The following is a 10,692-nucleotide window of genomic DNA, read 5'->3' as shown; positions in this document are numbered from 1 at the left end:
CCAGTCTCACCAAGCATCCTGGTGTCGCAACTGAGGCAAAAACACGAAGCCTTCCTCCCGCCCCCCGGACAGCAGGCACATTCCTGGGACCAGAGCTGAGCACTATTATACCTTCTGGGTATACATAGCTCTTCACCAAAAGGAGGGGAAAATCGTTGGCAGTTCTAGCGTAACCTAAAATCAGATATTCAGATATAAATTAACCCATATGGTCTAGATTCACATGCGCATTTTGCTGCTCTCATTCCTGCTTAGAGATGCTAGGGATTACTTCTTCCTCCAGCAGCAGGCTATACCCCAGGAAAGCCATCAGTAGTGACTCTGACGGCCACCCAAGCGTGCCAGGAGCCACGGTCACACATCCAGTAGCCTCACTTCTAGCAATAAAGCACCTAGTGTTAGGCAAACCCTCCCTCTTATTAGCAAGTCTCTTAATATTATTCTTGTTAAATCCCTGCTACGCCTTTTGCTAGGTGACCTGCCTCAGTTTCCCCACCAGCACCCTTGGGTGTGCAGACCCAGGCTCCCAACTTCTAAAAGAGATTTGCCCTTCCTAAACTAGCCACCATAACCTACAAAAACAGCCACCTCTTGCAAGTAAGAGCTGTATATCACACACACATTCAAGCCCCCATACTATACATATAAATGAATCAAAACCTCCTTCCAACAATCAAAATAAAACAAAAAAAGGCACCTACTTTTCCACCAACCAACCCTGATACATACAACAACCTTTTCCCTTTTAGCCCAGGGAATTAATTACCTGGGTAGTGTTCCCAGGATCATAAAAGCTTTCTGGTGCTGCTATCAGCTAGCTTTCTCCTGTTATAAGCATATAGGTTGTTTCAGCTGTGTTGACATGTGAGAGGAGGAGGGCAAAAAGTACTGAGGGGAATTTCAGAGAGCTACTGAGTGTGGCATTTATAGACTTTATATATATATTACAAGGGAGTAGGGGAGAGTAGTCATGTGCACAGTTTATGACTTAAAATCTTGTTAGGGGCAGGCTCCGTGTATTTTCCGGGTGTGAAATCTGGTGGTTTATGAACTCTCACTACAGCGCTCACCTCCTTCCAGCCTCCAAAACCTCCTCTGCCACCCTCCCCGAAAGCCACCGCCACGCAGCTATAGATTGGCAGTATGCAAATCTGGGAAGCTGAAAGCATAGACTAGTTTAACATTAAAACCCAGCAAAATAACAGAAGGCAGTGAAATAATTACAAGTCAAGACGCGTTACTCATTCGCGTAAAGAACACAGGAAAAATAAAATTTTCTGATGTGTTGCACAAGAGGGAGGCGGGATTTAGGTCCAGCCTGTGCAGAAGCACAACGCCGTGCCTGCCGGGGGATGCGCCGGAGAAGGGGGGTGTGTAATGTGGCTGACCGGTGATGTATAGTTCAGCAGAGCTTCGAGTACGGATGCAGCATGGCATTTATGGGTAGAAAGAGCGCAGTGGAACTTGCTGGATTTATTAGGTGCGGTATTTGCTGCGTTTATTGAATTTCCTGGGTTTATATGGGACTTCTAGTAACAATTTCATTCCAGCTCTTACATATTAACATACCCAGAACTGCCTAGCGTGAGTTTTCGGCAGTAGAGATGCGAAAGACAATACCACTCACATCTAGAGTGGCGCAAAGGAAAACACTGGTATCACAAATAGATTAATGTGGAAGCAATATCCAGAGCAGAACAAAAAAAAAAAAAAACACAAACAACAAAACAAAAAACAAACAAAAAAACCCCAAACAAACAAAAACCAAACAAACAAAAAACAAAACAAAACAAACAAACAAACAAACAAACAAAAAAAAAGACTATCACAATGTCACTGAGCCTCCTCACGTGCAATCAAGGAATCAGAAACCCAGCACCGCAAGGGGCCTGGGCAGCTCCCCAAGCACCAGTCGGCTGTGGCAGCAGGACCAGCTTACCCAGTGGTTTTCACTGGCAGATGTCAGCCCAACCCCGCTTCCGCAAGCCCCCCTGCGAAGGATGTTGAGCAGCATCCCCAGGAAGCCCATTCCCTGTCATATCACCCCTGTCCCTCCCCCGCAAGTTCTCCCTAAAATCCCACTGGGAAGCTGGTGGGGTGACGGGAGGCTGCAGGGGAGCTGCCCCGGCGGGACCAGCACCGGCAGCACCCGGGGGCAGCTGCCTCTTTGCCCACCCCCCTCCTGAAGATCTCTGAGGGGGGATTGCACGGCTGCTAGCCTTCCACTCCACCCTCTCCCATTTCTCAATAAATTAAGCTCATGAGTCCTCACTGCTCTCCAGTGTGTGCAGAAACCAGCTGATTTTTGTCCATTTTATTACAGCCTTTTACATAACGCTACTCCTATCCAGCTTCCCTCTCTCACCCCGCCCTTTGCTCCTTACCCGGATCCTTCCCTGATTTTCTTCAATCTTTCCTTCCCCATAATTTCTAAATTTGATTTCCCAGCCACCACGCATTGAGGACAAACTGATGGGACAACCGATGAATACCAGACTCAGGCTTCACTTTTCAAGAGAGCGATCTTCATGCTCTAGGCTGCACACATGTGTGATCACTGGTCCAGGCGTTCCTGACTTTTTATTTTTTACACATATCACTGCCACATCCCTTGGCAGCAGTGCTGTTCATGGCCATTCTTAATGTAATTTAGTGCCGACAGGCAGCCAAGACATTGAATTAAAGCTGGAAAGGATTTATCGCTGGCCATTAGGTTAAGCAGGGCATGATACCCTGTAGACATAGTTTGATCTACCGAACAGGTGATACAGAGAACACGAGAAAAACAGCCCAAGCACTGATTTCCAAGTCACTTCATGGTTTGCTCCTCTTTCCCTTCGTTGCGCAGCGGTCCAGGATTTCTGGGGACAGGAGCCGTCTCTGATGTTTACAGGGCCGAAATAACAGAGTCACAGACCCCATCGCCCAAGGTGGACATAACTCTATAAATGAGAAGACTGAATTCTTAAAATCCTTAATATATACACAATTCTTGCTAGATGTCACTGACAACAGTGTGAATACCAGCTTTACAGGGTAGGTGTAATCAAACCAGAAATGCCCACTGCCTTAGCCATTATTACTGTGAGGATATCCTTCCTTACCCTGTCAGACCAGCAACAGTACCAGCTATATTCTTTATTAGCTAGGGCCAGCGGAACGACACATGGTGGAGGTTATCCAGAACTTCTCTTTAGAAAATGGCTTGCAATCTTGCCAGGCTGTAGCATTAGGAACAGAAACTTTTCACGACAGGCATTCTTCCAAAATCCTTTTGCAGTGGGGAAGATGGATGCTTGAACTAAAATGCTGTCGTCATCCCAGTGCCAAAGCTATGCATGCCTTTTGCAATTCTTCATTCAGATAAAAGGGTCGATGTCCCTGCTTACAAAACCTGCGGCTGCATTTTGGGCTGTGAGCTACGTGAAGCAAAGTTCTCTGGAAAATTAAATCCCTGTTTCACACTCAAAACGACTCAACTTGTTTCGGCTATTGACTTCTCATCAATTCATCATGATAACAATAGTCATTGTCAAAGAAAAGTCAGTAAATACAGCAAGTATCGCTTGCACGGGGGTTGACATACTGCTGTGATGCTTCAGCTGCTGAGGTGTAGAGTCATGTATTCGAGTACATACACCACAAATTCTAGCAAATTCACACTCACTTATGGGCGTCTGTTCCTTCTGAGCACTCAGCCAGGACACAACACACACAATGAAATCTTTAATTACGTAACTGCAACCTAATATACACAAATAAGGAAACCAAACTATAATTGTTCCATCAACCTTAATGTTGAATTTCTTCACTTCTCATATTGGACTTGGTAGCTTCCATTATTTTTTAATCTACAGTGCATATATGCAAAATAAACAGATATATAAATTAAATGTTTAGCAAACTAATAACTAGAATTTCTGAATTTCATCACAAAGATGATCAAGGAAGTTGGAAACCTGCCATATGAGGAAAGGCTGAGAGAACTGAATTTGTTCAGCCTTGAGAAGTCTTAGGGGAGACCTTATCACCACGTCACAGTATTTAAAAGGTGGCTTCAAAGAAGATGGAGACTCCCTCTTTACAAGGAGTCACATGGAAAAGATGAGGGATAATGGGTACAAGTTACTCCAGGGGGGATTCCGACTGGACACAAGAGGAAAGTTTTTTACAATGGGAACAATCAGCCACTGGAATAACCTCCCCAGGGAAGTGGTGGGTTCCCCAATATCGGGCACTTCTAAGATTTGGCTGGACAGGGTGCAAGAAAGGTTGGACCAGGTGATCCTTGAGGTCCCTTTCGACCTGGTTTTCTACGATTCTGTGAACTTCAAAGGTGCATTTCTGGTTTTACAAGATTTCTGATTATGGAAGACTGCTGGATTTCCACCCTTTCCTCTTACTATAAAGGGCACAGCATTCAGTAGCCCAGCTGTGAGCTTCAGGCAATGCTCCCAGGCCCCCATGCTGGCCCACCCACCTCCACCAGGAACATGCCCAGCGGAATCACAGACTGAGGGATGGGCAAGCATAAACATTACTGACCTGGATTGTGGGAAATACAAGAATATGGGGTAGCAATGCTCTTAAGTCCTCGTACCCAATTCGTGTCCAGCCATTGGACTTGCTGCTCAGACTGAAAAAAAGCACTGAGCAACTTCATACGTTTTCAACTCATTCCAGAAAATTGCCCTCGCACTGTTAGCTTGCGCTGAAAATCGCACTGAGCAACGGGAAGTATACGTTATCGTTAAGTGTCTGACACCTCCGATTATCCCAGAGGTGCGAAATAGCTTCTGCCTTTCACACCTGCCCCTTCATTTAAAAGAGACTTTGATAAATTGCAAGCAGGTGCAAACCAACAGACTAGCATGTATTGGATGATGAAGCAAAGGCCTTGATAAATCCAGTTCTTCTGGGCCAGGCAACATATGTTGAGTTATAAAATTCACAAAAACCAGTGAGGATAGTTTCAAAATAAATACCAGGACCGGGGTCCCTGTGACCATCCAGGGCAGCAATTCCATCCTAAACACAGAGGAAAGAACATCAGTTACTCGTAACAATCTGGTTAAACCCAGCATTTCTACAGCAACTGGCACTACCGTAGTCCTTGAGACTACATAGGAGCATACCTGTGTACTTATTCAAGCTGCCCCTGCAGATCTCGGGGTAAGACAACCCCCTGGGCAGAAGCGCAGGAGCGCGGGCAAGGGGGAGCAGTGCCCATCACCACCCAGCTGCATCCCCAGGCCAACCGCAAGACCTTGCGGGACCTCCATCAGCAGTGAGTGCAGGCAGAGCCCAAACATACTGTATTTCCATTTTGTGGATGGGGAAATGGGACGGTGCAGGGGGAAGAGTCACACCAGAGGTCAAGAAAATCAGTGTCTTGTGGTCTTAATTCAATATGCCGACCGCCTTGATACCCAAACACACGGTTTGTGCTCCTCAAGCGCTTTCTGCAGAAAAAGGTATTGCTGCCTCAGCGGGGAAATAGTACAGGAACAAGAAACTTCGCTTCCAGCAGAGAAAATTCATTTCCCAGAAAATTACCATGGTACAAACACAAGTCCAAAACAGAGAGAAACTAGTGCTGGGGAAGAGTCCACACAAACATGAAGGAAGCAAATAAACTAACTTTAACGCACATATTCCCATAACTCCGGCCAGACTTGCAATTTTCACCTATACAGAGCACCAAGCAATGGGTGTTTTTGTCTCAACTAAACATTCTTTAATACCACCACACTGCTTTAAACCTTCCCCCTTGAAGCACGGCTCCAGACTTGCTGGAGTCTCAGCGGGGGTCGTTACCTTGTACATCAAAATGGTCTTTTTTTTTTTTTGCCTTACGCCTGGGGACCCCATCTCCTCCCGCTCTCCCTGCTGGCAAGCTCTGTGGGCAGCGGGCACGGTTCCCGGCGGCAGGAACGGGTGCTGCTCACAAAACGGGCAGGAGGCAGCGTTTGGTGGGTGACAGGAGGCCGGAGAGCGGCGTCCCGGGCGTGGGGCGAGGAACGGCGCAGAACTGCACTCGCACACTTGCGGCTCTCGCTCCCTTTACCTCCTTCTCCGTCCAAACCAGTCCAAACAGACAAGCGTTGCTCCCACCACGCTGTCTATACTACACAGGATAGAAAGACTCAGCATATCATCAAGCGGTGTTAAATGACTAATAGCCTGGAGGGCTCAAATAAGGCCAAAAAGGTGATGAAGGGTTGCCGGCATTTCATGATCCCTCCCCTTCAAAAGCACTTACTCACCTAGAATATGCACATACTCCAGGCTGCATAATGACTACATACTTATAACATCTGTTAATCATTTATACACTACTTATACATATGTTAATATCAAGTTTCATCATAAGGTTAATCGCAACAATCTGTTCTTGCTTTGAGAGTGTGTGGATGTGCTCAGCAAAATCAACTTGAAGGGCAGTAAAAATGTGCCCAAACATTTCCTACTAAAAGATTGCTCTCTTAGCAGGAAGGTCAATTCTCTAGGGTGATGCTAGAGAAGACAGCTATCTTTTTTTCATGCCCTTTAAAAAAATTCCACAAGTAGGAAGGCTGTAAAATCTTGAAACTTATTTAATGAAAGGCTATTCCTGGATGATATGGCATTAAATTGGTGAACTTCAAGATAGTTAATGAATCTTAATATACATCCAGAGGACTACAAATGTATCTATGTACTTATTACCTACCCACAAATAAAGCAGCAAAATCTTGCCTTGTTTCACTGGTGGTTTGTGGTTAATAAATAAATACATAACTCAGAGCGCTTACGAGGGTAAGAGCTAGCTCTTATCTCAAAACATTTGCACAGGGAATCACATATCATGAGTTCAATGCACTCATTTCCTAAAGCGTTGCATCTGAAAATTCCCGATCATTTCAAGCAATCCCATTTAGTGTAATAGGCATCTCCTCAAGTTTAATGCTGATGGACCACAAGCCTGGGCTTGCTTTAATTTGGAAGAACACATCCAGCCATAACAAACCCCAGCTATTAACACTCTCTTTGCATTGGGATCATTCCTTTAGGTGTTGCCCTTTCTTGTGCAAATACAGAGGAAATGGGCAGCAGACCCTGGGGTCTTCTTTCTCACCTCCACGGCTGAGCAATGTTTCCTGGGCTGCGGCTTTCTTCTCTATAAAAGGGATATATGACTTCAGAGTGCTTGAAAAAAAAAAAATCTGTAAGAAATTCAGAGAATTATTGTGGATATGAGATGCAACCCAAAGAACAGTCTTGGATAATACGTAGCATGGACTCTCCTCTCCCCACACACCTTACGGTGACAAGGATAGTGACCATTTCAGGAAAAATTGGGAATATAGCCACTCTTCACCAGTACTTCTAGCTGCACATGGGCCAGCTGATGTGCAAGGCACACGCATGGAAATACAGGATTTACATTTGCTCAAATCCTGCCCAGATGTTGTATTTTAAGCTGGAGGAGAGAGGTTAAATAGGTGCCCCCTGGAGAGGACTGGCCTTCACAAGGGAAAGAAGCACCGTTATATCCCGGCACACGGTTCAGATGCAATCGGTTGATATCTAAAAGCAGTATTAAGAATAAATGTAGAAGAAAAAAAGAAGTCTGTGCCCATGGCACCTGCGTGCTTGTGGCACTGGGTGGTTGCGCAGCAGGACTGCAGCATTTTGCCCCTCCACCCGGTGCCAGCTATCAATCAGCTGGATTAATTTATCTGCTGATTTGGCTAAGGCGACACGATCGCTGCCAGCAGCTGGGAATGCCGGCCCTCGGTAGCGTTGAGCGATGCTCTCTGTGTCCAAGGAGCCCCATTTCTCAGAGGCACCCAGGAGCCACGGCACCTAATGAAGTTTCCAAAACCTGCAAACCCTCTTTGGTGTGCTGGGCTGTAAACAATTTATATCTCTACCTACTAAGCCAGGAACTGCTGGCTGGGGGGGCACGCCGAAGTCACCGACCTGTCGAGAGGATCTGTAGCAAGGAGCTGACCATGGCCTCCCACTGCGTGTGCAAGAGACTTTTAGGTGCACATAGCCTAAACAATCAGCACCAAAACACACCACCAAAAACCAGGGTTTGCAGGGGCAAGAGGTCAGATGCCTAGTACAGAGCCAAGGGAAGGGAAGAGATGGGATTCTCCATGCCTGCTCCAAACCCCCCGCCAAATTGCTGTTCCAAGAACATAAGGGGAAAAAAAAAAAAAAAAAAAAAAAAAAAAAAAAGATCATTCAATGTTTAAGACATAAATAAAAGTTAAATTTAAGCCATTCTTATCTGCTGACTCACAACAGACCCCTGTGGGTGCGATCCTTGATCCCTGGCCTGTCACCGATGCGCTGTAAGAACAGGCGACTGACAGACCATTTTCCCTGGCAAAAAGAGATTGCACAAGGTCAGGCCGGGGTTTCTCCTGGGAGCCTTCCAGCAGCGGTTCGGGAAGTCACTGAACTAGGAAATCTGCTGGTGTTTAGATCATTGCCAGGAGCAGAATACTGATGAGCCGCTCCCGGAGCCTGATGGCAGGCTCTTTTGCCGGCGGCATCCCATCGTGTCGCATAAAGCTGCAGAATTAGGTCCTTCTGGTCTTCCCCTGACCCGTCTCTATCAATTTTCTAGATGCTCCTTTGCACTTACACTGATTCATTTGAAAATGGAATCAGGCCCCTTTTTGGGGGTTGGCACTTCCCTGCTCTGGTAGCAAACGCTGTTGTGCTGCACGGGCAGAGATTGAGACGCACTTTCCACAGACACTGCACAAGGTCCAAGGCAGCAGAAAATCTCACTCTTAGAGTTTATAATCTCTAAATGCTTAGAATTAAATTCTTGAATATAGATTTTTGTTTTTATTATTATTCCTTCAGCTCAGAGCTGTCATAAAGTATATGACATTGCAATGACTGGAATACTCATAAGCTGCCAGAGAGAGAACCTGACTATTTTTTATGTATTAATTATGTTCTGCCAGCTAGGAGGCTTTGCTCTTGTAGGGGCACCTGCTAGTCTCATTATAAAATGTCTTGTACTGAGTCAAAAAATGTGATAAACTATCCAGTGATTCCACACAGATATATAGAAAAGTGTTTATATAGACAGTGTCAGGATGCGGCGATCCTCATTCCGCTCTCTTTACTCACCTCCGTGACAGGCAGCAACTAGCAGTTTATTGGCATGATGATACTATGATTTTAAATGTACAGCACCCCCCCCCCCCCTTCAGCAACCCCCACATTTTCAGATTCCATTTCCAATATCTGCAACACGTGTGGCCACGCTGCCTGCTTCGGTTTGCTGTATTCCTGCCCCTGCAAGCTTCTCTGCTCCGCTGGTGGGGAAGGATGAGGGCACACCAGCGGCACTTCTCCCCAGCCTCCTCCTGAGCAGAGGTGAGCTTTTGCCCACATGGCACCAATGCCAGGACAGCAGGTCGGGGAGGAATCCCTGCTGGGTCCTACCTGTGGTTTTCCTGCACCACAGGCTGCTGCAAGCGGGGTGAGCCCCCCAGGCTTCGGGGGTAAGCCCATTGCCCCTTCCCTCCCCAGGGACAGCAGGTCGGCTGAGGCAAGTGGAGTGAAGCAGGAGGAAAAGAGGACCCCTACACGTGATCCCATGAAATTCTGCTAGCACTTACCCCAAAATATCCACGAAGATTACATTTTTTAGTGATATTGCAATGCCTTTTGTCATCAGCGGTAGAGAGAGTTCGGACGGTGCCGTTTCTCTTTACTGCCAGCTGGTTGCTCCCGCGTCCCCCGCTGCAAGCCTCGGACAGCCCCTAGAGACCCGGCGCAGAGAAGTCAGCAGGGCAGGCCCCTGTCGCGGCCCCGCGTCCTGCCCTGGTCAGAAGTTTGTCCCCAGAAGCGTAAATAACAGGGGCTTTCAGCAGCTCTGGTTAAGCAGACTGAATCTCCGACTCATCTTCATCAGTACATCACCCTCTGCCTCAACTTCTGGCTTTTGCAGCCTTAGCATATACACATAATCTGCTATCAAAGCACCTCTTTTGTCTTCCAGTAGTTGGCCAAGACTAGAGAGTTTACAACACTCCTCCTCTTCCTAAAATTGCCCAGTGAGAACTTCATTAGGTTTATTTGCTCTCTGCTCGAGCAGAAATTTAAGAGGGGCTCTGAAAACAAAGTCACCTTTGTGGCACTTGTCAACAGAGTTTTATTACTGTTTCGATCCTGATGTCTGTCAAGATAAGAGGAGGAGTTCTTTCAAATCATACAATAGATGTAATTTAATAAGCGGTCAACAAAACTGCCCTGAGCAAAGAACTCTTATTGTTCCTCTTCTTTATCCCTTTCCTCTGCGGTCAAATTATTAGTCTTACAGCCCTCACGACTCCCCGTATTAATTCCTGTCTGCAGCAATGGTGCCTACAGAGCAAACACAAGGGTGGGTGCTGGGGAGATGCCACGTCCCCTCCTGAGGCCACTGCTGCTGCGAGCTGACTGTCCTCTGTCCACCGGACTCCATCGGAGCTTCCCCCCCTCAACTCTCCATGGGGAGAAAAGTTTTCAACGGGCATGTTTTCTCTTGAGGGTCGCTGGGTCTTCAACCCGAGTAGTCGGACTTCGGTCATACATTTTCAAACTGACCTTTTTTCCCATGCAGTCAGCCATGTAAGTTTTATCTCCGTTCTTCAAAGCAAGGCACTTAGGTTTTTAAGGACATGCTTAGCTTAA

At 46.6% G+C, this 10,692-nt stretch overlaps 1 long non-coding RNA gene across 2 annotated transcripts; it reads right to left on the bottom strand.

Moving 5' to 3' along the window:
* Positions 1 to 4,152: 4,152 nt before the first annotated feature.
* Positions 4,153 to 10,001, bottom strand: LOC116965236. Of its 2 annotated transcripts, none has more exons than XR_004409218.2 (3): positions 9,636 to 10,001; positions 7,118 to 7,205; positions 4,153 to 6,127 (listed from the first exon to the last, which is right to left on the bottom strand). It is a non-coding gene; the product is annotated as an uncharacterized LOC116965236 (long non-coding RNA). The 2 variants fall into 2 exon arrangements; XR_004409219.2 differs by having other exon boundaries at positions 4,153 to 5,028.
* Between the last annotated feature and the right edge of the window lie 691 nt (positions 10,002 to 10,692).

Source organism: Tyto alba, unplaced genomic scaffold (assembly GCF_018691265.1).
Source record: "Tyto alba isolate M040663 unplaced genomic scaffold, T.alba_DEE_v4.0 Super-Scaffold_23, whole genome shotgun sequence".
Classification (NCBI taxonomy): Eukaryota; Metazoa; Chordata; class Aves; order Strigiformes; family Tytonidae; genus Tyto; species Tyto alba.
Note: the sequence above shows the minus strand (reverse complement) of the source record. Positions and strands in the feature narration are given on the sequence as shown.